At 39.1% G+C, this 27,349-nt stretch overlaps 3 non-coding genes across 3 annotated transcripts; all 3 read left to right on the top strand.

Annotated features, from left to right (window-relative positions):
* The first annotated feature begins 9,085 nt into the window (after positions 1–9,085).
* Positions 9,086–9,192, top strand: LOC118486063. The gene has a single exon (XR_004877919.1). It is a non-coding gene; the product is annotated as a small nucleolar RNA R71 (small nucleolar RNA).
* A 6,213-nt stretch (positions 9,193–15,405) lies between these two features.
* LOC118486093 lies at positions 15,406–15,512 on the top strand. The gene has a single exon (XR_004877949.1). It is a non-coding gene; the product is annotated as a small nucleolar RNA R71 (small nucleolar RNA).
* Positions 15,513–23,420: 7,908 nt separating this feature from the next.
* LOC118486092 lies at positions 23,421–23,527 on the top strand. Its single transcript, XR_004877948.1, has one exon. It is a non-coding gene; the product is annotated as a small nucleolar RNA R71 (small nucleolar RNA).
* The last annotated feature ends 3,822 nt before the right edge of the window (positions 23,528–27,349 follow it).

The following is a 27,349-nucleotide window of genomic DNA, read 5'->3' as shown; positions in this document are numbered from 1 at the left end:
TTCCACAAATTCAGTATGTTCAAGCCCCTGTCCCTCAGGCACAAGTGCAACCTGTTGCACCTCAACAAGCTGCTCCAACAGTTGTACAACCAGATCAGCAACGCTTTTTCACCCAAGGCTTTGTTGACTAGAGCAGCATGCCTGATGAGCTTGGTGATGAAAATTTTGCACTCTATGCTTCTAATGATACTTTTAATGATGAATTTTGTTTGATGGCATGAGAGTCAATATCAGAAGGGGTAGAAACTGAAGGTGAACAGCTAAGTGCTGAAACAATGGATGAAGTGACTAAAGCAGTGGTTACTGCAGTTGCTGGTGAACTACTGCTGGGAGAAAATTCAAAAACCCTGATTGAACCACTATCTGATCCCCGGTCCAAAGAAAACAAAGAAGAAGAGGAAGAGAAGAAAGCAGGTGAGAAAGAAGTTAGAGCTGATGAAGAAGGTGATCATCAATGTGATTGTGCCATGATGGCTGCTGCTAAGAAAGCTTCTGCATACTTAGATAGTCTTTGGTATGTAGTGGAGGCTCCAGGCACATGATAGGATGTAAGCCCTTCTTCAAGATTTCAAAATTCATGGAGGGGGTGATATATCCTTTGGCAATAATAGTAAAGGGAAAGTTCTGGGATCTGGTACAGTAAAATCTGGTAATGTAAAATTTGAAAATGTCAATCTTATAGACAATCTAAAATTTAACCTCCTCAGTGTATCACAAATGAGTGATAAGGGGTATGGCTCATTCTTCACAAAGGACTGTTGTAGGATTGTTGGACTAGAAATGGTTGAAAAGATTGAAGCAATAATTAAAAATGGAAAAAAACAAACTTGTTGCTCAAAGAAGTGGCAATGTTTATGTAGTTGATATGTCAAAAGAGTGCCCCAGAACTGATGCCTATCCGTTCTCAGCTGCATCAAACAAAGAGACAGAATTATGGCATAGGAGATTGGGGCACACAAATCTCAAGACAATCACTGCCATTTCAAAACGGGGGTTAGTAAGAGGTCTACCTCAAAAACTGTTCACCTGTCCTGAGCATCGTGTTTCCTGCCTAAAAGGAAAACAACATAAAAGCTCCTACAAATCTATTGATGAGTCCAAAACAATCAAATGTTTGCAAATGCTTCATATGGATTTGTTTGGCCCAGTTAAAGTCATGAGTCTTAAGAAAAAGACATATTGTTTGGTTATTGTTGATGACTTTTCTAGGTGTACATGGACTTACTTTTACACTCAAAAGATGAGACTGCAGGCATACTGCAAGACTTTGTGAAACACGTTGAAAAGCAGTTTGACCTTCCAGTAAAAATCTTCAGAAATGACAATGGCACAGAGTTCAGGAACAAGGAGTTCGATGATTTCTGTGTGTCAAAAGGAAATGTGAGGCAATACAGCATTCCAAGAACACCAGAACAAAATGGGGTTGTAGAAAGAAAGAACATAACCTTGATTGAGGCTGCCAGAACCATGCTTGCTGATTCACACGGGGCCGAAAAAAGGAAAGAGAGGGTCATCTAAATGTGTAAAAGATCCTAGCCAGGTTTGCCATTAACTTTTTGGGCAGAGGCAGTAAACACTGCTTGCTATGTCCAAAACAGAGTTTTAATCAACCCCAGGCATCAAAAGACTGCCTATAAATTGCTGTATAAAATAAAGCCATTAATTTCATATTTTAAAGTTTTTGGTTGCCCATGCTTCATTTTAAACTTAAAAGATTCTATCTCAAAGTTTGCTGCCAAAATTGATTGTGGTTATCATCTGGGATACTCGACCACTGCTAAGGCCTACAAAGTGTTTAACACCAGGACCAAACAGTGGAAGAGACTTTGAATATAAAGTTCAATGAACTTTCATCAATGAAAATCCCAGTAAATCCTGCAGATTTGTGTGATCTTGATAAATTCACTTTTGAAATACTGCTGTCAAGACTAACAGTGCAGGTCAATTAGAGAATTCATCACCAGACTATGGATATGAGAGCATCATTCCTCAACAAAATTCTGTCACAATGGGAAGAGTAGCAGATGTTCAAAACAGCTGTCAAAGCTCAACCACTGCTACCTCAACAATTGTTGATCAAAGTAGCCGATCAACCCCTGCTTCCACATCATCAAACACTGTTGACAAAAGTCCTCAAACAGTGGATCAAAGTCAGCATGTGTCCGCACCATTACCTCCTATTCCACCACCTTTTGAAGCCACTGCTGGATCATCAAAGTCACCATCAGTGGTTAGCTCAGATGATGCACATCTGCAGCCTTCCCCACTTAATGTCATTGTTCCATACCAAGGAGAGCTCATCTTCTTGAAATCTCATCCACCAGATCAAATTATTGGCGACATCAATGAAGGGGTGCTCACAAGAAGTCAATCCCAAAAAAATTGTCTTTTTGCTAGTTTTCTATCTCTCCATCAGCCAGTCAAGTACCAGGAGGCACTAAAAGACAACAGCTGGGTAGAAGCTATGCAAGAGGAGCTCCAACAGTTTAGAAGACAACAAGTTTGGGAGCTTGTACCATTGCCAAAGGGTGTAAGTCCTATTGGCACAAAATGGGTCTTCAAAAATAAAACTGATGAAAGGGGTATTGTTGTCAAGAATAAAGTCAGGCTTGTGGTTCAAGGGTTCAGACAAGAAGAGGGCATTGACGATGATGAAACATTTTCCCTGTAGCAAGACTTGAAGTTATCAGAATATTTCTGGCCTTTGCTGTCAACCACAACATCAAGGTGTACCAAATGGATATCAAATGTGCATTCCTCTATGGTAACATTCAAGAGGAGGTTTATGTTTGTCAACCTCTAGGCTTTGAAGATCCATTTAATCCAAATCATGTCTACAAGCTGAATAAAGCTTTGTATGGCCTGAAACAAGCACCAAGGGCCTTATATGAAACTCTTTCCACCTTTCTACTTTCCATTGGTTTCACAAGAGGTAAGATAGACAAAACATTGTTTCTAAAATGGAGAGGAAAGGATTTGATGATTGTCCAAATTTATGTGGATGACATCATCTTTGGAAGCACATGTAATAGAATGTGTGAAGAGTTCAGGCAACTCATGATAGCTGAGTTTGAAATGAGTGCAATAGGTGAACTCCAGTGCTTTCTTGGTCTCCAAGTAAGGCAACTACAAAATGGTACTTTCATTCATCAAGGCAAATATGCCAAAGAACTTTTAAAGAAATTTGAGATGGATGACTGTAAGCCATGTAGTACACCCATTGCAACTAATAAAATTGTCATGTCTGATGAGAAGGATGATTTGGTTGATCAAACTTTATATAGAAGCATGATTGGGTCTTTATTGTACCTAACTGCATCTAGGCCAGACATCATGTTTGCCACATGTGTTTGTGCAAGATCCTAATCAGCCCCTAGAAAGTCAAACCTTATTGCTGTAAAAAGGATATTCAGATGCCTCAAAGGTGCTCCCACACTTGGTATCTGGTATCCAACTGATGGTAAAATTGAGCTTTCAGGTTTCTCAGATAGTGACTTTGCTAGATGTGACAAGACAAGGAAGTCCACTTCAGGAGGGTGCCAATTCCTAGGCAATTGCTTAGTGTCTTGGCAAAGCAAAAAGCAAGCAGTTGTTTCCACATCCATTGCTGAGGCAGAATATATAGCTGCTGCAAGCTGTACAGCCCAATTGCTTTGGCTTCAAAATCAGTTGCTGGATTTTGGTATCACTGCCTTAAAGAACCCACTCATGTTGGACAGCCAGGCAGCAGAAAATATCATCAAAATCCAGTTTCCCATTCAACCACCAAACACATTGACATCCGACATCACTTTGTGAGGGATTGCTATGAAAAAAGGTTTGATTTCTCTGCATCATGTTCCAACTAAGGATCAACTGGCAGATGTGCTAACCAAAGAATTAGACACATCTACCTTTGAAAGCTTAATCTCTAGGATTGGCATGCTAAACATGGAATAACAGGCAACATCCTGTTTTTTTATGAATAAAAGCATTAAAATGTTTTCAGAAAATCAAAAATCCATCCTTAAAAATAGCTAAAAATGAATTTTTCATCAAAATCCTTAAAAGTCTGCCATAACCACTGATGTGTTCAAAAGTCTGTTCTACTTCAAAGTCTGTCCACTGCTGAAAGTCAACACCTATTCTCTCATTACCTTGGTAAGCACTGTTATTTAGAATCAGTGTCTCTACCCACTGATATGCTATCCATTGATAGTAAAAATCTCCCACTTCTTCCATTTGTTACCGTTGCAACCACTTTTCTTCTTTCATCAGTGGTCTTCATAAAGTACTTGTCCTTCATTTCACCAGGGGCTGGCACGTGGGCAGTACATAGTGGTCAGACCTTTTGTAACCGCTGCCACATCAGCATTCACGTTTTCTCTATAAAACCCCCTTCAAAACCCCAAACAAGGTTTTACTGTTGAATTGAATTCTTAAAAATTCCTTTCTCAAAACAGTTTACCTCTCATTTCCTCAAATTTCTTCTCAACCTTCTTCGATCGTCTTCTCCAAAAATGACAAAATCGAAGTCATCTGCAAAACTCACTTCAAAATCTTCTCCTAAAAAGGCCACACAAAAGGATACACCCATCGAAATCCCATACAAATCACCGCACAATTATCTGGGTCTCCTTACAAAACACGGCACCACCGATGCCTTCGACTCCATCATTGACATCATGCATGCATCGAAGTACAAAACTTTGTTAACAGCAGATGCTCCAATTTGCTTGAAAACCCAAAGAGAGTTTTGGAAAAATACTACCCTTGACAAACAAGGCGAGAATGTAATAGCCATTAACTCTTCTCGAATGGGTAAAGCTGTCAAAATCACACCACAATCCATCTCGGAAGTCTTTCAACTCGATGATTAGCCAGGTAAAACTTCTTTTCCTAAAAACGAGTTAAAAATTGATTTTCTTGAGAGAGGGTGTGCAGATTCAATGATGAAGAGGGCACCTTACAAAAAGGTTACTTCCCTCCTGCAATAAGATTTTTATTTAATACCCTGCTAATGTGTGTTTCAAACAAAACCACTGCTTTTAATGAAATACCATTAAAGATTCAAAATCTGGGATATGCTATTCTTCAAGATATAAATTTCAATTATTATCAGGAAATCTTTAATAATTTGGTTAAAAATGTTGATAACAAGCCTTTCTTACTTTTTCCAAGATTTCTAAGCTACTATTTTGAAAAGAAATTTGGTAAGGATGATGTTTCTGCAATAAAACAAGGTGAATCTTTTCAAATAAATAGCCTAACTGCTGAAACTTTTACAAGAATGTCAACACCTTGCAAAACATAAGCAGAGGTGCCTGAGCAGACTTTAGCAGCTACCACTGCTCCTCAGGTATCTGCTGCTAAGCCCACTACTCAAGGTGATCAAAGTAGCAAAACAATTGCTTTGAAACTCACACCTAAAATTACCAAAAAGCCAAAACAAAAGAAAACTCAAAAGCCCCCCAAACCTACCAAAAAGGCAACTCTGGAGGATGAGATACCAGAGCAACTGCCAGTGACAACACAAATATCACAAGAAACCACTGTTGCTACTTCCTCACAGCAGTTGGTAGAAATATCTCAACCCATGGCTGAAACTCCTCCTGCTTCTTCTAAAAAAGAACAGGTTGTACAAATAGGGATGGATGTGACACACACAAATAGATAATATCTGATTGTTTTAGTTTTTTTTACTGTTTCAGTTATGTTTCAATAAATAATATCTGATTGAGAAGCACTAAATTAACAACGGTTCTCCAATTCCAGATCAATAATGTAAGGAGAAGCGTTGAGATAATGGGCATCCATCAAGCTCAAAAAGAAAACTTGTGTTTCCCATAGTCACAAACGATTGCGGTTTATATTTCGCATAGCCACCGTTTCCGTAGTAAAAAAGGGTTGCGGTTTGCACATTCAATCTTCAATACTTCATTAAAATACCACTAGTAGAAGAACCCGACACGTCTTCATGTTACGGAGAATGTTCTCGAAATTGATGGAAAAGGAGTAAAAAAGATGAATTAAGGCGTGCATTGTCTAAATCTGAATCAGTTGTTAGGGTTTCGTTTCTTCATGCTCCAACTAAACCCTTGAATCCCAATGCTTCTCTAAGAATATTCATTGCACATTCAATATTCATAGTTGCATTTGGAACAAGAAGTCCAACAATCCGTTTATTATCTGTTGTTGTCTAAACAATATGAAAGCACGCAACTAATTTGACAACTGTTGCGGTTTGCAGATTCAATCTTCATTGCTTTATTAAAATTAACAAGGTGGTCTGTTTGTTGCGTACTGATTATTCAAAAGATTTGTTGAAATCGAAGAAAAAAGTAAAAAAGATGAATTGAGGCATACATTTGGAACAAGAAGTCCAACAATCCGTTCATTATCTGTTGTTGTCTAAAACAATATGAATGCACGCAATGAATTTGACAACTGTGAATAACAAATTGTGGAGAACTTGTTTGCATTATCCTTTAACATAACAATTTTGAATGTATATAAGAGTGTGATCAACTACTTTGGGTATATTCGAAACCAACTAAAATACGTTAAAATACGCTAAAATATGTTAAAATACGCTAAAATACGCTAAATTACCCTAAATTAAGTTAAATTACGTTACAATATGCTAAAATACGCTAAAATACGTTAAAATACGCCAAAAATACGCTAAAATACACTAAAATACGCTAAATTACGTAAAATGACGTTAAAATACACTAAAATACGCTAAAATACGTAAAAATACCCTAAAATAGGTTAAAATAAGCTAAAATACGTTAGAATACGCTCAAATACATCAAAAATACTATTAAATACGCAACAATATGTTAGAATACGTCAAAATACACAAAAATACGTTAAAGTACGCGACTAACAATATTTACACACACGTATACATATAACACAACACTATGGAGTCCAAGTGGATTTAAAAAAAACTGTACGTAATCATGGAATAAGATATTCGCACGCAACCGAACGTCACCAAAACGACTTATGTTGAAGGTATACGTCACAAAACGACAAAATATGTGAAAGTTCGGCAAAAAACGAGACGTATACACGTCTAATCGAGGGAAACACGATAAAACTAAATTTGAAATAATGCCATATACGATCGTATAGGCCTATGTTGTATCGTATATCAGATTAATACGCATTGTATAGGCCTATACGAGTCGTACTAAACTTTGAATTTTCTCAAAAATACCCCTGAATTTATCAGAAAAACAGGATATTTCAGTAAATTCATCGATTAATACGCATCGTATAGGCCTATACGATGCGTATTGAAATATAAATTTCTAAAAAATGTTTTCCAAATCAAGTGTTTCATCATTACAACCACTTGTTTTCAACGGGGATATAATGCAATGATTCCTCTCAATTGAATAGATAGACACTTGCTTCATATTGAATCATCTCGGAAGTACTGAACAACAGAAAGAATAGCTTCGGTTTCATTAGCTGCATCATTTATCGTGGAATGCATCCTTATTTTTGTAAATCGCACAAACAGGCATGCCTTGAACGAGGTCGGTCTCAGTGTCACACCCCAACCGATGGCGGAAACATCGGGATGAGACGAACAAATCACTTAAAAGCATCATAACACTATTGTGAAAATATAATCTAAATTCAATTTCATAAATGCTAAAATGTCATACATTGTTCAAACATGATCAAAACATAAATCAAATTTCAAACATAGTTTATTTTCTAGGTGAGTTTCTAGTCCACCCTAACTTGCTTCTTCATCATCTTGTCTATCAACCTGCAACATGTATTAAAATAAAATCAACAAAAAGTTGGCGAGTATTGATGCGTGTGTAGTGTAATATATTTTTAATATATAATTAAGCCCCTTTTACACCTTTAGCCAAGTTTTAAATTTATAAAACACGATATTTACTAACACTAAACACACATATGGGCAAGTGCACCCATCGTGGACGTAGTATAGTGTTGGGGAAGTTTATTGAGTACGAGGGCAGAGCATTCTTCGCCTAAATTGACTAATTGCAGATTTTCAATTTTCTTTTTATGAGTGAGGAAGTCCCTCATGAACTTAGAGTATTTGGGCATTTGGGTTAGAACCTCAATAAAAGGAATATTGACATGCAATTTCTTTAATAGACTTTCGAACTTAGCGAATTTCTCATTGGTCTTTTGAAGAATTAACCTACCGGGGTACGGAACTCGAGGAGCTTTGGTAGGCTCTGGTGGCAGAGAGGAGTTCTTTTCCTGCAGAGGTGTGGATATCGTTTCTTCTGTTGGTGGCGGCGCTTCTGCAGGCCCTACGGTGCGGTTTCGTAGCGTGATGAGGTGAACTTGCGCTTTCGGGTTTGTTTCGGTATTGCTAGGTAATGCGCCTTGCGGTCTCTCGGCAAAATTTTGAGCTATTTGATTTAATTGTTTTTCTATGTTTTGAATACTAGCTTGTTGATTTCTAAAATTTGATTCTAATTGTAGAAATCTTTCCGAGTTTTTCTTTTCAGTGTCGGAGATGAGGCGAGATACAGTATCTTCAAGCCTTTCTCGTCCACTTTGTTGTTGAGTGAAATTTTGTGACTCATTTTTTGGTTGTTGAAAGTTTGTTCGTTGGGTTTGTTGGTTACTACTATTGCCGGGTTCTCTCCAACCAAGGTTTGGGTGGTTTCGCCATCCTTGGTTGTAAGTTCCCATTGGGGGACCCGACGGCCTAGGTATATTATCAATGTAGTTTACCATTTCTTGTTGATCGTCCGTTTCTTTCATACAACTCCAATTTTCATGTGACCCACCACACCCTTCACAAGCCATAACCGAGACTGTTTTTGTCATTTCCAATTTTTTTATTTTTGAAGAAAGGGCCTCGATTTGGGCTTGTAAAGAAGTGCTTTCATCGACCTTATGGGCGCCCGGGGCAATAGATTTATTGCCTCGGGGGGTGTGCCATTGAAAATTGATTTGAGCAATTTCCTCAATTTGGTTATATATTTCATGAGGGCGTTGATTACCTAAAAGTCCCCCGGAGCTAGAATCAAGTGTCTGCCTTGTGTGTGGCAACAATCCATTATAGAAAGTGGATACTTGTTGCCATATCGCAAGGCCGTGATGTGGACACTTGCGTAATAACTCCTTGAACCTTTCCTAAGTTTCATATAAGGATTCCCCGTCCTCTTGTGAATATGTATTAATTTCAGTCATTAATTTAGCAGTTTTAGTGGGAGGGAAATACTTATATAGAAATTTTTGGGCTAGTTCATCCCAGGTGTTTACCGATCCAGCTGGGAGGGCGTTGAGCCAAGCTTTCGCTCGGTCTTTTAGTGAGAAAGGAAACATTCAGAGGCGGATGGCGTCATTTGATGCTCCGTTGATCCGAAAGGTATCACATATTTCTAAGAAATTAGTAATATGCAGATGGGGATCCTCGTCCGCAAGCCCATGGAAGGTTGCGGAGTTTTGGAGCATTTGTATCAAATGCGGCTGAAGTTCGAAGTTATTAGCTTCAACATTCGGAGCATTAATAGCGGCACCTAGGTTACCTACGGTGGGTCGTAGATAATCCATGAGGGTACGTTGGTCCGCCATTGGAGGTGGATCACCCGAAACCTTCTCTTGGTTTTTAGCTTTTAATCTTTTTCTGAGAAAGCGTTCGGGTTCCTCTAGAGGTTCTTTTATGTCCTTATTAGAACTGGAGCTCATACACTATGTAAGATTGGCGTCGGGTTCCAAGTCCTGCAATAAAAACAGAAAAGAATGCTGGTCAGAAGGTTCACCACGGCCCCGTGTTCAGCGAACACGGCCCGTGGTCGGAGTTACAGTGAATGTTTTCCAGATCCCAGTTACTGGAAGTTGGACACGGCCCCGTGTTGCACCGACACGGCCCCGTGGTCAGCCTTCTGTAACTTGGAAAACTAAAAATTGCCAGTAACGATGCTGGGCACGGCCCGTGTCCGACCAGGCACGACCCGTGCTGAGCTCTGCAGAAGCTGAAAAACTAAGAAAATCCTAAAAAATTAAAAAGAAAAATAAAAATATGATTAGGCCGTTGATTCCTAACTTTCTTAAAATCCTTGTGTCCCCGGCAACGGCGCCAAAAACTTGATGCGTGTGTAGTGTAATATATTTTTAATATATAATTAAGCCCTTTTTACACCTTTAGCCAAGTTTTAAATTTATAAAACACGATATTTACTAACACTAAACACACATATGGGCAAGTGCACCCATCGTGGACGTAGTATAGTGTTGGTAAGATACCGAGGTCGTCCAAGGACACAAGAGCTTTTAATACCGGTTTATCCTCAACGTCTAATCAAATCAAAAAGTTAGAAAAATGTTTTTAATACCGGCTTGGCTCGGCCCCGTGTCCGCTGGACACGCCCCCGTGCCCGTCTGACACTCTCTCTCTTCATTAATTGTAATTCGCAATTACAATTAATGCGCCTGCTGTACTTTCGCCACGCCCACCGTGCTCACTGGACACGGCTCCGTGGTGGGCAATAGAAGCTTCTATAGGTTTGTCTTTTCTGCTGCTTCTTAGGCACGGCCCCGTGCTGGCTGAGCACGGGGCGTGTTCAGGCTTCTGTTTTCTCTTCTTTGCTTGGGAAGATGCCGTTGAGGGTTCGGGCAGTCTACTTTTATTCCTTTTCTTGTATTTATGTTAGAATTAGCTGTCTTTTTGCTTCTTTTGTGAATTTGAGCTCATTTCATCCTGAAAATACAAAAGGAAGACAAAAAACACTCTTTTTCCAACATTAGTACTTAAAAAGGGTTAGTTTTATGCCTTAATTGATGTAATTTATATGTTGCATTTTACACACATCAAGTATACAAGTTTGATACTTAGCATAGCAGAATAAAATAAGTTTTGAAGTTGCTCAATATCCAACATGAAGACGATGACACTAGCTACCACTTTTCAACATCGTTCAAGTTGCTTTCAAATATCGTTCAAGTTGCATCCAAATGAAGTTGCACTCAAAGAGTGTTGAAGTTGCATTCAAATGAAGTTGCACTCAAAGAGTCTTGAAGTTGCATTCAAATATCGTTCAAGTTGCATTCAAATATCGTTCAAGTTGCATAGAATGTGGGGTTACAAGCATCAAATCGTTTCATGTTTAAATGTGGATAGAGTGTGATAAGAACAAGACTCAAGTGTTGTGTAATTTGAATATGGAATACATGTTGCACCCAAATGTGTTTAAAAAGAAAATGGGAATCGAGTATACTCACCTTGATTGCGTTGCGTTTTCTTGTAAATACGCACGAGTAAAGAGTTGAGATTACATCCAAGAGATTGCAAATGATTACCCTAAATAGTTAAAATATGACGTACTCGTTAATATGTATTGATTTGGGTTTTAGATTGAGTTTGAGTTTGTGTGTTACTAGGCTAGTATTATTTATGGTTTTTGCTTAAGATATAACAAGGATGACGTTCTACAATTTTGGTTTAGACAAATAGTGATTTTAAATAATAATAATACTAATATTAATGAATAATAATAACATTTAATAAAAAGTGGCCCCAAAGGGGCGGCCCAACCGGCCAAACTATATCAGCAGGTAACAGCAACAACAGCAGCCGGTGCAGGCCCGGGGTCGAACCCAAGTCTGTGACCGAATCAAACGACGGTGACACCACTAGGCTACGCCCAGTTTGGTGTTTGAGTTTGGGTTTTTATTTCATTTATATGCAAGTTACCGGTCATCTTCTTCATTACAAAACGAAACGTAAACAAAATGTAAACTGTTAACATCTTCTTTCTAGTTAGATTCATGGCTTAATTTTGTTGAATGTATAAATGTCTAACAATGAAGTTATGAGGACAAGAGAGAGAGAAAATTGTATACCGAAACGAGTGTCAGGCGTCTCCGTCGTGAACCCTGATGAGCGGCTCCGGTGAAACCTCTAAACCTTGGCGAACTTCGGCGTGGATACGTGTCCGGTCAGTTGCAGGTACTTCGACGAAGTCTTCGGGTGTCTCCTGTAAGGGTGTAATAGACAGAGAGAGTGATACTGTGACAACTCGAAATTCGAACCTATCTTTGTTGTATTGCACATGTGCAGTAATAAGGATATAATGCACATGTGCAGTACAACAAAAAAAATTGAAAATTTTTTTATATATAAAAAATAGCGATTTTTTATAAAAATTTGTAAAAAAAAATTGGTATGCTTTTTTGCTTTTTTAGGCTTTTCTAGTTAGTTTTCTAGTTTTTCTCATTTAGATATAGTTTTCTTATGATTCTCTCTCTCTCTCTCTCTCTCTCTCTATATATATATATATATATATGGGTAATATTAAATAAAAAGTTTATTTTGTCTAAGTAGAATGAGAATGAATTTTAACCATCAATTTTTTCAAATCAATGGTTAAGATGCAAGTGTAGGAGAAAAGAGGAGTGGAAGGGTATATATGGAAAAATCGTATTTATGGACTTTATCTCTCCACATGCAAGGCACATGTATATTCCACCCCTATTTTTTAAACATTCATAACTTTTTTATACGACATTATTTTTTCATAAAAATTTCACCGTAAAATCGAGCGTCTTTTTATCTTTAATTTGAGTACCATATTTCTATATAAAATAGAGTAAACTGCAATTTTACCCCCTGAGGTTAGGGGCCATTGGCACCCTTACCCCCCCGTAGGGAAATAATTGCAATTTTACCCCCCACCGTTTGAGGTTATATCGCAATTTTACCCCTCGGCTTCAATTTTGTTGACTGGTCTGTTGACTTGGGGGTGAAATGACTATTTTACCCTTTTATTTTACCCCCCAAATGGAATGGGTTGAAGAGAAGGTTTTTGGCTTGTCATAGAGTGTCGGGAATCCAAGATCTTTTTGGGTTTTATTTTTCTTTATTTACAATCCTATTCGTTATGATTTATTTAGAACGTTTCATAGGCTAAATTACTTATTTGGGCATAACATGCCTTTTTTTAAAATTTTATTTATATACAAGTTCACATACCACACGGGAGAAATCACTCAACACTCGGCCGAAGGTGTATTTTTTTTAGTGAATCACTCGAGAGCGGCATGGAAATTACGCCTTCCATAGGCTTGCCAAGCAATCAATCCTCCTCCTTTTTAACTTTATACCTTTGTAAATATCAAGATGACTTTTTAGGTGAAGGGTTAGGCTTGGGCTAAAGGTGGGTGGTTGGGTTAGTGGTTAGTAAAAGGGCGAAAAGCGTAAAAAGCGTCGGTTTTCGTAATACACTTTGTTTTTAGTGACTTTTTATTTTGAAGTATTTCTCCAAACGAGCTTTTGTTTGCATAGCTTGTTTGTTTTTAACTTCATCATATATATATATATATATATATATATATATTTTAGTCACATAAAAGAACAAGCTTGCGAAAAAACCGAGCTTGATACTAAAATAAAGGGTGAAAAATAAAAAGGGGGGGGGGGTTTTGGTGGATAAAAAGGGTTTAGGGTAAAGAAACGAAAGGTTTAGGCTCAAAGGGGTTAACTAGGGGGATTTTTGGGTAGGTGGTAAAAAAAATGAAAACTAATGGTGTAGAAAGAAAAATGGTTAGTCCTAATGCCTCCATCATTTACTTACTTGGGTTTAAGTTGGTAAGGACCGGGAATGAATCATCGTGGCAAGTTCTAGAGTTGTAAGAACCAAGCGGCTATTCACACAAGAAACGAAAAATGAGCATTTAGTCTAAAGATGTAAATTTGCATGCTCAATAAAGGCTCAAAACTCACTTTTGTGGGAATAGGATTTTTAATGTGATCAAGTATATATAATCAAATTTTAACTAGACTTGTTATGCCGTTTCATAATTTTCTTATGTTGGTTCTTGTTATCACGACGCTCTCGGTTGTAAATTTTATAAAAATATAACCTTATTAATCTTGTGATTCCTAACTTAAACTTTAGACAAGTAAAAAAAAAAAATTGAAAAATTTTTGTAAAAAATTTGGGGTGTTTAGCGGTTCCAATAGAGTTTTGTGTAAGGCTTGTTATTAGGAGTTGCAAAATTTCAAAGTGTTAGCTTCCCCCCACACTTAAATTACACATTGTCCTCAATGTCTCAAAAATAAATTTTTAGGTTGATTGGATGTGTAATGTGGTGTTAAAAAGTAAGGATTTATGTTACTGGCAGTCTGGACACGGCCCTGTGGGGACCGGACACGGCCCCGTGTTCAGGTGCCAGTAACAGAAATTAAAGAAATGAGACAGAAGCCAGGACACGGGGGCGCGTCTGGTGAACACGGCCCCGTGTCCAGTTGAGCAGGGAATCGTGAAGCTTCCGGGATCGATTTTCTTTTGGGGAAGTTTATTGAGTACGAGGGCAGAGCATTCTTCGCCTAAATTGACTAATTGCAGATTTTCAATTTTCTTTTTATGAGTGAGGAAGTCCCTCATGAACTTAGAGTATTTGGGCATTTGGGTTAGGACCTCAATAAAAGGAATATTGACATGCAATTTCTTTAACAGACTTTCGAACTTAGCGAATTTCTCATTGGTCTTTTGACGAATTAACCTACCGGGGTACGGAACTCGAGGAGCTTTGGTAGGCTCTGGTGGCAGAGAGGAGTTCTTTTCCTGCAGAGGTGTGGATATCGTTTCTTCTGTTGGTGGCGGCGCTTCTGCAGGCCCTACGGTGCGGTTTCGTAGCGTGATGAGGTGAACTTGCGCTTTCGGGTTTGTTTCGGTATTGCTAGGTAATGCGCCTTGCGGTCTCTCGGGAAAATTTTGAGCTATTTGATTTAATTGTTTTTCTATGTTTTGAATACTAGCTTGTTGATTTCTAAAATTTGATTCTAATTGTAGAAATCTTTCTGAGTTTTTCTTTTCAGTGTCGGAGATGAGGCGAGATACAGTATCTTCAAGCCTTTCTCGTCCACTTTGTTGTTGAGTGAAATTTTGTGACTCATTTTTTGGTTGTTGAAAGTTTGTTCGTTGGGTTTGTTGGTTACTACTATTGCCGGGTTCTCTCCAACCAAGGTTTGGGTGGTTTTGCCATCCTTGGTTGTAAGTTCCCATTGGGGGACCCGACGGCCTAGGTATATTATCAATGTAGTTTACCATTTCTTGTTGATCGTCCGTTTCTTTCATACAACTCCAATTTTCATGTGACCCACCACACCCTTCACAAGCCATAACCGAGACTGATTTTGTCATTTCCAATTTTTTTATTTTTGAAGAAAGGGCCTCGATTTGGGCTTGTAAAGAAGTGCTTTCATCGACCTTATGGGCACCCGGGGCAATAGATTTATTGCCTCGGGGGGTGTGCCATTGAAAATTGATTTGAGCAATTTCCTCAATTTGGTTATATATTTCATGCGGGCGTCGATTACCTAAAAGTCCCCCGGAGCTAGAATCAAGTGTCTGCCTTGTGTGTGGCAACAATCCATTATAGAAAGTGGATACTTGTTGCCATATCGCAAGGCCGTGATGTGGACACTTGCGTAATAACACCTTGAACCTTTCCTAAGTTTCATATAAGGATTCCCCGTCCTCTTGTGAATATGTATTAATTTCAGTCATTAATTTAGCAGTTTTAGTGGGAGGGAAATACTTATATAGAAATTTTTGGGCTAGTTCATCCCAGGTGTTTACCGATCCCGCTCGGAGGGCGTTGAGCCAAGCTTTCGCTCGGTCTTTTAGTGAGAAAGGAAACATTCGGAGGCGGATGGCGTCATTTGATGCTCCGTTGATCCGAAAGGTATCACATATTTCTAAGAAATTAGTAATATGCAGATGAGGATCCTCGTCCGCAAGCCCATGGAAGGTTGCGGAGTTTTGGAGCATTTGTATCAAATGTGGCCGAAGTTCGAAGTTATTAGCTTCAACATTCGGAGCATTGATAGCGGCACCTAGGTTACCTACGGTGGGTCGTAGATAATTCATGTGGGTACGTTGGTCCGCCATTGGAGGTGGATCACCCGAAACCTTCTCTTGGTTTTTAGCTTTTAATCTTTTTCTGAGAAAGCGTTCGGGTTCCTCTAGAGGTTCTTTTATGTCCTTATTAGAACTGGAGCTCATACACTATGTAAGATTGGCGTCGGGTTCCAAGTCCTGCAATAAAAATAGAAAAGAATGCTGGTCAGAAGGTTCACCACGGCCCCGTGTTCAGCGAACACGGCCCGTGGTCGGAGTTACAGTGAATGTTTTCCTGATCTCAGTTACTGGAAGTTGGACACGGCCCCGTGTTGCACCGACACGGCCCCGTGGTCAGCCTTCTGTAACTTGGAAAACTAAAAATTGCCAGTAACGATGCTGGGCACGGCCCGTGTCCGACCAGGCACGGCCCGTGCTGAGCTCTGCAGAAGCTGAAAAACTAAGAAAATCCTAAAAAATTAAAAAGAAAAATAAAAATATGATTAGGCCGTTGATTCCTAACTTTCTTAAAATCCTTGTGTCCCCGGCAACGGCGCCAAAAACTTGATGCGTGTGTAGTGTAATATATTTTTAATATATAATTAAGCCCTTTTTACACCTTTAGCCAAGTTTTAAATTTATAAAACACGATATTTACTAACACTAAATACACATATGGGCAAGTGCACCCATCGTGGACGTAGTATAGTGTTGGTAAGATACCGAGGTCGTCCAAGGACACAAGAGCTTTTAATACCGGTTTATCCTCAACGTCTAATCAAATCAAAAAGTTAGAAAAATGTTTTTAAACTAAGAAAATAAAAACTAACTAAATGCTGAAAAATAAAAATAAAATAAAAACAGATAGACAAGATGAATCACTTGGATCCGACTCGTATATTAGTATAACCTTTGATTATTTTCGCACTTTTGCACTTGTTTAAGAGATTATCTTAGTTATTGTAGTAGGCCCCTCTTTTGAAGGCGACGTTACCCTCAACCCAGTAGTTTGAGTCAGCAAGGATACAATCCTAAAGGGTTGGATTATTGGAAGATAATGAATTAAGTTATTAATGCAAATTGTGGTAGGCCCCGCTTTTGGCGGTGACGTTACCCTCGGCTATGTAGTCTGAGTCAGCAGGGATACAGTCCTAAATAGCCGGGTTAAAGTATTAATAGTAGTTAACTTATGAGGGGGTCAAAGAGTTTGGATCCCCGCCATCCAATACCTATTGGCATTGACGGAGATCCTACTAAATTTGACCCAGGTCCCAAGCAGGACCTCTAAACGCTGAACAAGGGCAAGACCCTTACCAAACCGTTCCCTTAACCCCCGACCAGGTAGCCAACATACCTCCATATAGACCGTGGAGATATGAATGGTGAAAATCTTTTATTTTATATAGACAGTAAAATAATGCCAAGACACCACGGACAAACGATAAGGAAAGATCACCTTCAACATAAGCAACTAGTTATTAAAGTCACTAATACAAAACCAAATAAAAAGTGCAAAGGATTAAAAATAAAAAGTATTATAATAAACACTTGTCTTCACCAAGTGATGTAAGAGACTTAGGCAAACATGGCCTTGATTGTCAAGAACTCTTACTATCAATCTTGGATCCCGAGACGACTCACACACTCTACGATGGACAATGGATGATGGTGGTGGATGATGGTGTTATGGTGGTGGTGGGTGGTGGATGAAGTGTGAGAGAGGTGGTGTGCCAAGGGATGAGTTGGAATGAAACCAAGCACTCCTATTTATAGGCTGAACGGAAGGCTGGGCTCGGCCCCGTGTCCGCTGGACACGCCCCCGTGCCCGTCTGACACTCTCTCTCTTCATTAATTGTAATTCGCAATTACAATTAATGCGCCTGCTGTACTTTCGCCACGCCCCCGTGCTCACTGGACACGGCTCCGTGGTGGGCAATAGAAGCTTCTATAGGTTTGTCTTTTCTGCTGCTTCTTGGGCACGGCCCCGTGCTGGCTGAGCACGGGGCGTGTTCAGGCTTCTGTTTTCTCTTCTTTGCTTGGGAAGATGCCGTTGAGGGTTCGGGCAGTCTACTTTTATTCCTTTTCTTGTATTTATGTTAGAATTAGCTGTCTTTTTGCTTCTTTTGTGAATTTGAGCTCATTTCATCCTGAAAATACAAAAGGAAGACAAAAACACTCTTTTTCCAACATTAGTACTTAAAAAGGGTTAGTTTTATGCCTTAATTGATGTAATTTATATGTTGCATTTTACACACATCAAGTATACAAGTTTGATACTTAGCATAGCAGAATAAAACAAGTTTTGAAGTTGCTCAATATCCAACATGAAGACGATGACACTAGCTACCACTTTTCAACATCGTTCAAGTTGCTTTCAAATATCGTTCAAGTTGCATCCAAATGAAGTTGCACTCAAAGAGTGTTGAAGTTTCATTCAAATGAAGTTGCACTCAAAGAGTCTTGAAGTTGCATTCAAATATTGTTCAAGTTGCATTCAAATATCGTTCAAGCTGCATAGAATGTGGGGTTACAAGCATCAAATCGTTTCATGTTTAAATGTGGATAGAGTGTGATAAAAACAAGACTCAAGTGTTGTGTAATTTGAATATGGAATACATGTTGCACCCAAATGTGTTTAAAAAGAAAATGGGAATCGAGTATACTCACCTTGATTGCGTTGCGTTTTCTTGTAAATACGCACGAGTAAAGAGTTGAGATTACATCCAAGAGATTGCAAATGATTACCCTAAATAGTTAAAATATGACGTACTCGTTAATATGTATTGATTTTGGTTTTAGATTGAGTTTGAATTTGTGTGTTACTAGGCTAGTATTATTTATGGTTTTTGCTTAAGATATAACAAGGATGACGTTCTACAATTTTGGTTTAGACAAATGGTGATTTTAAATAATAATAATACTAATATTAATGAATAATAATAACATTTAATAAAAAGTGGCCCCAAAGGGGCGGCCCAACCGGCCAAACTATATCAGCAGGTAACAGCAACAATAGCAGCCGGTGCAGGCCCGGGGTCAAACCCGAGTCTGTGGCCGAATCAAACGACGGTGACACCACTAGGCTACGCCCAGTTTGGTGTTTGAGTTTGGGTTTTTATTTCATTTATATGCAAGTTACCGGTCATCTTCTTCATTACAAAACGAAACGTAAACAAAATGTAAACTGTTAACATCTTCTTTCTAGTTAGATTCATGGCTTAATTTTGTTGAATGTATAAATGTCTAACAATGAAGTTATGAGGAAAAGAGAGAGAGAGAAAATTGTATACCGAAACGAGTGTCAGGCGTCTCCGTCGTGAACCCTGATGAGCGGCTCCGGTGAAACCTCTAAACCTTGGCGAACTTCGGCGTGGATACGTGTCCGGTCAGTTGCAGGTACTTCGACGAAGTCTTCGGGTGTCTCCTGTAAGGGTGTAATAGACAGAGAGAGTGATACTGTGACAACTCGAAATTCGAACCTATCTTTGTTGTATTGCACATGTGCAGTAATAAGGATATAATGCACATGTGCAGTACAACAAAAAAAATAGAAAATTTTTTTATATATAAAAAATAGCGATTTTTTTATAAAAATTTGTAAAAAAAAATTGGTATGCTTTTTTGCTTTTTTAGGCTTTTCTTATTAGTTTTCTAGTTTTTCTCATTTAGATATAGTTTTCTTATGATTCTCTCTCTCTCTCTATATATATATATATGGGTAATATTAAATAAAAAGTTTATTTTGTCTAAGTAGAATGAGAAGGAATTTTAACCATCAATTTTTCAAATCAATGGTTAAGATGCAAGTGTAGGAGAAAAGAGGAGTGGAAGGGTATATATGGAAAAATCGTATTTATGGACTTTATCTCTCCACATGCAAGGCACATGTATATTCCACCCCTATTTTTTAAACATTCATAACTTTTTTATACGACATTATTTTTTCATAAAAATTTCACCGTAAAATCGAGCGTCTTTTTATCTTTAATTTGAGTACCATATTTCTATATAAAATAGAGTAAACTGCAATTTTACCCCCTGAGGTTAGGGGCCATTGGCACCCTTACCCCCCGTAGGGAAATAATTGCAATTTTACCCACCACTGTTTGAGGTTATATCGCAATTTTACCCCTCAGCTTCAATTTTGTTGACTGGTATGTTGACTTGGGGGTGAAATGACTATTTTACCCTTTTATTTTACCCCCCAAATGGAATGGGTAGAAGAGAAGGTTTTTGTCTTGTCATAGAGTGTCGGGAATCCAAGATCTTTTTGGGTTTTATTTTTCTTTATTTACAATCCTATTCGTTATGATCTATTTAGAACGTTTCATAGGCTAAATTACTTATTTGGGCATAACATGCCTTTTTTTAAAATTTTATTTATATACAAGTTCACATACCACACGGGAGAAATCACTCAACACTCGGCCGAAGGTGTATTTTTTTAGTGAATCACTCGAGAGCGGCATGGAACTTACGCCTTCCATAGGCTTGCCAAGCAATCAATCCTCCTCCTTTTTAACTTTATACCTTTGTAAATATCAAGAGGACTTTTTGGGTGAAGGGTTAGGCTTGGGCTAAAGGTGGGTGGTTGGGTTAGTGGTTAGTAAAAGGGCGAAAAGCGTAAAAAGCGTCGGTTTTCGTAATACACTTTGTTTTTAGTGACTTTTTATTTTGAAGTATTTCTCCAAACGAGCTTTTGTTTGCATAGCTTGTTTGTTTTTAACTTCATCATATATATATATATATATATATATATATATATATATATATATATATATATATATATATATTTTAGTCACATAAAAGAACAAGCTTGCGAAAAAACCGAGCTTGATACTAAAATAAAGGGTGAAAAATAAAAAGGGGGGGGGGTTTTGGTGGATAAAAAGGGTTTAGGGTAAAGAAACGAAAGGTTTAGGCTCAAAGGGGTTAACTAGGGGGATTTTTGGGTAGGTGGTAAAAAAAATGAAAACTAATGGTGTAGAAAGAAAAATGGCTAGTCCTAATGCCTCCATCATTTACTTACTTGGGTTTAAGTTGGTAAGGACCGGGAATGAATCGTCGTGGCAAGTTCTAGAGTTGTAAGAACCAAGCGGCTATTCACACAAGAAACGAAAAATGAGCATTTAGTCTAAAGATGTAAATTTGCATGCTCAATAAAGGCTCAAAACTCACTTTTGTGGGAATAGGATTTTTAATGTGATCAAGTATATATAATCAAATTTTAACTAGACTTGTTATGCCGTTTCATAATTTTCTTATGTTGGTTCTTGTTATCACGACGCTCTCGGTTGTAAGTTTTATAAAAATATAACCTTATTAATCTTGTGATTCCTAACTTAAACTTTAGACAAGTAAAAAAAAAATTGAAAAATTGTTGTAAAAAATTTGGGGTGTTTAGCGGTTCCAATAGAGTTTTGTGTAAGGCTTGTTATTAGGAGTTGCAAAATTTCAAAGTGTTAGCTTCCCCCCACACTTAAATTACACATTGTCCTCAATGTCTCAAAAATAAATTTTTAGGTTGATTGGATGTGTAATGTGGTGTTAAAAAGTAAGGATTTATGTTACTGGCAGTCTGGACACGGCCCCGTGGGGACCGGACACGGCCCCGTGTTCAGGTGCCAGTAACAGAAATTAAAGAAATGAGACAGAAGCCTGGACACGGGGGCGCGTCTGGTGAACACGGCCCCGTGTCCAGTTACCTGAACTGGGCGTTTTTCTGTAGGCGATTCAGCACGGGGCCGTGTTGGTTGAGCACGGCCCGTGTTGAGCCTTCTATAATGGAGATTCGTGTCGGGTTGCTCCGTTTCTTTGTGCATGGGGTCATTTTCTCGTTCCCTTTTTCATCCATTACCACCATAAGTGTGTTTTATTCCTGCAAATTAAAACTAAAAGATTAAACTAAACTAAGGATAGTTCCGCGGAATGCCTCCGTGGTGCGCCACGTTTATAAGGGTCCTTGGCTAGACCCAATGTGAGGTTATATATTTTCTGAGTGGGATGCTTGGCGTCCCATGTTACACCGTCGGAGAGCAGCATCCAAGCTTGAATCAATAACCTGCATGTAGTTGACCGGGTCGTCGTCCTCTATTCTCTTCCCAACTCCGAATTTTACTTCATCATCCCCATACCTCAAGGTGAGTGTTCCGTCATTCATATCTACCACCGCTTGTGCGGTGGCAAGAAATGGTCTCCCTAGTATGAGGGGGACCTCAGTGTCTTCCTCCATATCGAGTATGACAAAATCTGCTGGAATGACACCTTGTGGGAATTTGACGGACCGATCGGCGAGTTGTATGCTCATTTTTGTAGGACTCGTGGTTCCCAGGCCGAGACTTTTAAACATTGAAGAGGGCATGAGGTTAATGCTAGCCCCGAGGTCGGCTAGTGCATTACGAACAGGGGACTCCCCGATTGAGCAGGGAATCGTGAAGCTTCCGGGATCGATTTTCTTTTGGGGAAGTTTATTGAGTACGAGGGCAGAGCATTCTTCGCCTAAATTGACTAATTGCAGATTTTCAATTTTCTTTTTATGAGTGAGGAAGTCCCTCATGAACTTAGAGTATTTGGGCATTTGGGTTAGGACCTCAATAAAAGGAATATTGACATGCAATTTCTTTAACAGACTTTCGAACTTAGCGAATTTCTCATTGGTCTTTTGACAAATTAACCTACCGGGGTACGGAACTCGAGGAGCTTTGGTAGACTCTGGTGGCAGAGAGGAGTTCTTTTCCTGCAGAGGTGTGGATATCGTTTCTTCTGTTGGTGGCGGCGCTTCTGCAGGCCCTACGGTGCGGTTTCGTAGCGTGATGAGGTGAACTTGCGCTTTCGGGTTTGTTTCGGTATTGCTAGGTAATGCGCCTTGCGGTCTCTCGGGAAAATTTTGAGTTATTTGATTTAATTGTTTTTCTATGTTTTGAATACTAGCTTGTTGATTTCTAAAATTTGATTCTAATTGTAGAAATCTTTCTGAGTTTTTCTTTTAAGTGTCGGAGATGAGGCGAGATACAGTATCTTCAAGCCTTTCTCGTCCACTTTGTTGTTGAGTGAAATTTTGTGACTCATTTTTTGGTTGTTGAAAGTTTGTTCGTTGGGTTTGTTGGTTACTACTATTGCCGGGTTCTCTCCAACCAAGGTTTGGGTGGTGTCGCCATCCTTGGTTGTAAGTTCCCATTGGGGGACCCGACGGCCTAGGTATATTATCAATGTAGTTTACCATTTCTTGTTGATCGTCCGTTTCTTTCATACAACTCCAATTTTCATGTGACCCACCACAACCTTCACAAGCCATAACCGAGACTGTTTTTGTCATTTCCAATTTTTTTTATTTTTGAAGAAAGGGCCTCGATTTGGGCTTGTAAAGAAGTGCTTTCATCGACCTTATGGGCGCCCGGGGCAATAGATTTATTGCCTCGGGGGGTGTGCCATTGAAAATTGATTATAGAAATTTCCTCAATTTGGTTATATATTTCATGCGGGCGTCGATTACCTAAAAGTCCCCCGGAGCTAGAATCAAGTGTCTGCCTTGTGTGTGGCAACAATCCATTATAGAAAGTGGATACTTGTTGCCATATCGCAAGGCCGTGATGTGGACACTTGCGTAATAACACCTTGAACCTTTCCTAAGTTTCATATAAGGATTCCCCGTCCTCTTGTGAATATGTATTAATTTCAGTCATTAATTTAGCAGTTTTAGTGGGAGGGAAATACTTATATAGAAATTTTTGGGCTAGTTCATCCCAGGTGTTTACCGATCCAGCTGGGAGGGCGTTGAGCCAAGCTTTCGCTCGGTCTTTTAGTGAGAAAGGAAACATTCGGAGGCGGATGGCGTCATTTGATGCTCCGTTGATCCGAAAGGTATCACATATTTCTAAGAAATTAGTAATATGCAGATGGGGATCCTCGTCCGCAAGCCCATGGAAGGTTGCGGAGTTTTGGAGCATTTGTATCAAATGCGGCCGAAGTTCGAAGTTATTAGCTTCAACATTCGGAGCATTGATAGCGGCACCTAGGTTACCTACGGTGGGTCGTAGATAATCCATGAGGGTACGTTGGTCCGCCATTGGAGGTGGATCACCCGAAACCTTCTCTTGGTTTTTAGCTTTTAATCTTTTTCTGAGAAAGCGTTCGGGTTCCTCTAGAGGTTCTTTTAAGTCCTTATTAGAACTGGAGCTCATACACTATGTAAGATTGGCGTCGGGTTCCAAGTCCTGCAATAAAAACAGAAAAGAATGCTGGTCAGAAGGTTCACCACGGCCCCGTGTTCAGCGAACACGGCCCGTGGTCGGAGTTACAGTGAATGTTTTCCAGATCCCAGTTACTGGAAGTTGGACACGGCCCCGTGTTGCACCGACACGGCCCCGTGGTCAGCCTTCTGTAACTTGGAAAACTAAAAATTTCCAGTAACGATGCTGGGCACGGCCCGTGTCCGACCAGGCACGGCCCGTGCTGAGCTCTGCAGAAGCTGAAAAACTAAGAAAATCCTAAAAAATTAAAAAGAAAAATAAAAATATGATTAGGCCGTTGATTCCTAACTTTCTTAAAATCCTTGTGTCCCCGGCAACGGCGCCAAAAACTTGATGCGTGTGTAGTGTAATATATTTTTAATATATAATTAAGCCCTTTTTACACCTTTAGCCAAGTTTTAAATTTATAAAACACGATATTTACTAACACTAAACACACATATGGGCAAGTGCACCCATCGTGGACGTAGTATAGTGTTGGTAAGATACCGAGGTCGTCCAAGGACACAAGAGCTTTTAATACCGGTTTATCCTCAACGTCTAATCAAATCAAAAAGTTAGAAAAATGTTTTTAAACTAAGAAAATAAAAACTAACTAAATGCTGAAAAATAAAAATAAAATAAAAACAGATAGACAAGATGAATCACTTGGATCCGACTCGTATATTAGTATAACCTTTGATTATTTTCGCACTTTTGCACTTGTTTAAGAGATTATCTTAGTTATTGTAGTAGGCCCCTCTTTTGAAAGCGACGTTACCCTCAACCCAGTAGTTTGAGTCAGCAAGGATACAATCCTAAAAGGTTGGATTATTGGAAGATAATGAATTAAGTTATTAATGCAAATTGTGGTAGGCCCCGCTTTTGGCGGTGACGTTACCCTCGGCTAAGTAGTCTGAGTCAGCAGGGATACAGTCCTAAATAGCCAGGTTATAGTATTAATAGTAGTTAACTTATGAGGGGGTCAAAGAGTTTGGATCCCGCCATCCAATACCTATGGGCATTGAAGGAGATCCTACTAAATTTGACCCAGGTCCCAAGCAGGACCTCTAAACGCTGAACAAGGGCAAGACCCTTACCAAACCGTTCCCTTAACCCCCGACCAGGTAGCCAACATACCTCCATATAGACCGTGGAGATATGAATGGTGAAAATCTTTTATTTTATATTGACAGTAAAATAATGCCAAGACACCACGGACAAACGATAAGGAAAGATCACCTTCAACATAAGCAACTAGTTATTAAAGTCATTAATACAAAACCAAATAAAAAGTGCAAAAGATTAAAAATAAAAAGTATTATACTAAACACTTGTCTTCACCAAGTGATGTAAGAGACTTAGGCAAACATGGCCTTAATTGTCAAGAACTCTTACTATCAATCTTGGATCCCGAGACGACTCACACACTCTACGATGGACAATGGATGATGGTGGTGGATGATGGTGTTATGGTGGTGGTGGGTGGTGGATGAAGTGTGAGAGAGGTGGTGTGCCAAGGGATGAGTTGGAATGAAACCAAGCACTCCTATTTATAGGCTGAACAGAAGGCTTGGCTCGGCCCCGTGTCCGCTGGACACGCCCCCGTGCCCGTCTGACACTCTCTCTCTTCATTAATTGTAATTCGCAATTACAATTAATGCGCCTGCTGTACTTTCGCCACGCCCCCGTGCTCACTGGACACGGCTCCGTGGTGGGCAATAGAAGCTTCTATAGGTTTGTCTTTTCTGCTGCTTCTTGGGCATGGCCCCGTGCTGGCTGAGCACGGGGCGTGTTCAGGCTTCTGTTTTCTCTTCTTTGCTTGGGAAGCGTTGAGGGTTCGGGCAGTCTACTTTTATTCCTTTTCTTGTATTTATGTTAGAATTAGCTGTCTTTTTGCTTCTTTTGTGAATTTGAGCTCATTTCATCCTGAAAATACAAAAGGAAGACAAAAACACTCTTTTTCCAACATTAGTACTTAAAAAGGGTTAGTTTTATGCCTTAATTGATGTAATTTATATGTTGCATTTTACACACATCAAGTATACAAGTTTGATACTTAGCATAGCAGAATAAAACAAGTTTTGAAGTTGCTCAATATCCAACATGAAGACGATGACACTAGCTACCACTTTTCAACATCGTTCAAGTTGCTTTCAAATATCGTTCAAGTTGCATCCAAATGATGTTGCACTCAAAGAGTGTTGAAGTTGCATTCAAATGAAGTTGCACTCAAAGAGTCTTGAAGTTGCATTCAAATATCGTTCAAGTTGCATTCAAATATCGTTCAAGTTGCATAGAATGTGGGGTTACAAGCATCAAATCGTTTCATGTTTAAATGTGGATAGAGTGTGATAAAAACAAGACTCAAGTGTTGTGTAATTTGAATATGGAATACATGTTGCACCCAAATGTGTTTAAAAAGAAAATGGGAATCGAGTATACTCATCTTGATTGCGTTGCGTTTTCTTGTAAATACGCACGAGTAAATAGTTGAGATTACATCCAAGAGATTGCAAATGATTACCCTAAATAGTTAAAATATGACGTACTCGTTAATATGTATTGATTTGGGTTTTAGATTGAGTTTGAGTTTGTGTGTTACTAGGCTAGTATTATTTATGGTTTTTGCTTAAGATATAACAAGGATGACGTTCTACAATTTTGGTTTAGACAAATGGTGATTTTAAATAATAATAATACTAATATTAATGAATAATAATAACATTTAATAAAAAGTGGCCCCAAAGGGGCGGCCCAACCGGCCAAACTATATCAGCAGGTAACAGCAACAACAGCAGCCGGTGCAGGCCCGGGGTCGAACCCGAGTCTGTGACCGAATCAAACGACGGTGACACCACTAGGCTACGCCCAGTTTGGTGTTTGAGTTTGGGTTTTTATTTCATTTATATGCAAGTTACCGGTCATCTTCTTCATTACAAAACGAAACGTAAACGAAATGTAAACTGTTATAACAACCCTCGGTAAAACCGACATCCTCATAATAAATCCGACGCCCTAATATATCTTTAAATATATCAATTTGTCTTTATATGCACCCCGTATGTGAAAACCGAGCCCCAAAATAGATTATAACATATAAAATAAATAAAAACAATAAAAAAATTAAGCTGAGGCGGGCCGCGTAGGGCCTCACCTCAAGTTCATGCGGGCCGCGCGAGGATATAACCAGATTTCGCCAAAACCATTAGTTAAAGCGGGCCGCGTATAAGGAAGCCCAAGTGCACGCGGGCCGCGAGCACCTGGAAATCTGGCAACGCC

This window comes from Helianthus annuus, chromosome 13 (genome assembly GCF_002127325.2).
Source record: "Helianthus annuus cultivar XRQ/B chromosome 13, HanXRQr2.0-SUNRISE, whole genome shotgun sequence".
In the NCBI taxonomy this organism is placed as follows: Eukaryota; Viridiplantae; Streptophyta; class Magnoliopsida; order Asterales; family Asteraceae; genus Helianthus; species Helianthus annuus.
This window is presented reverse-complemented; position numbering and strand designations above follow the sequence as displayed.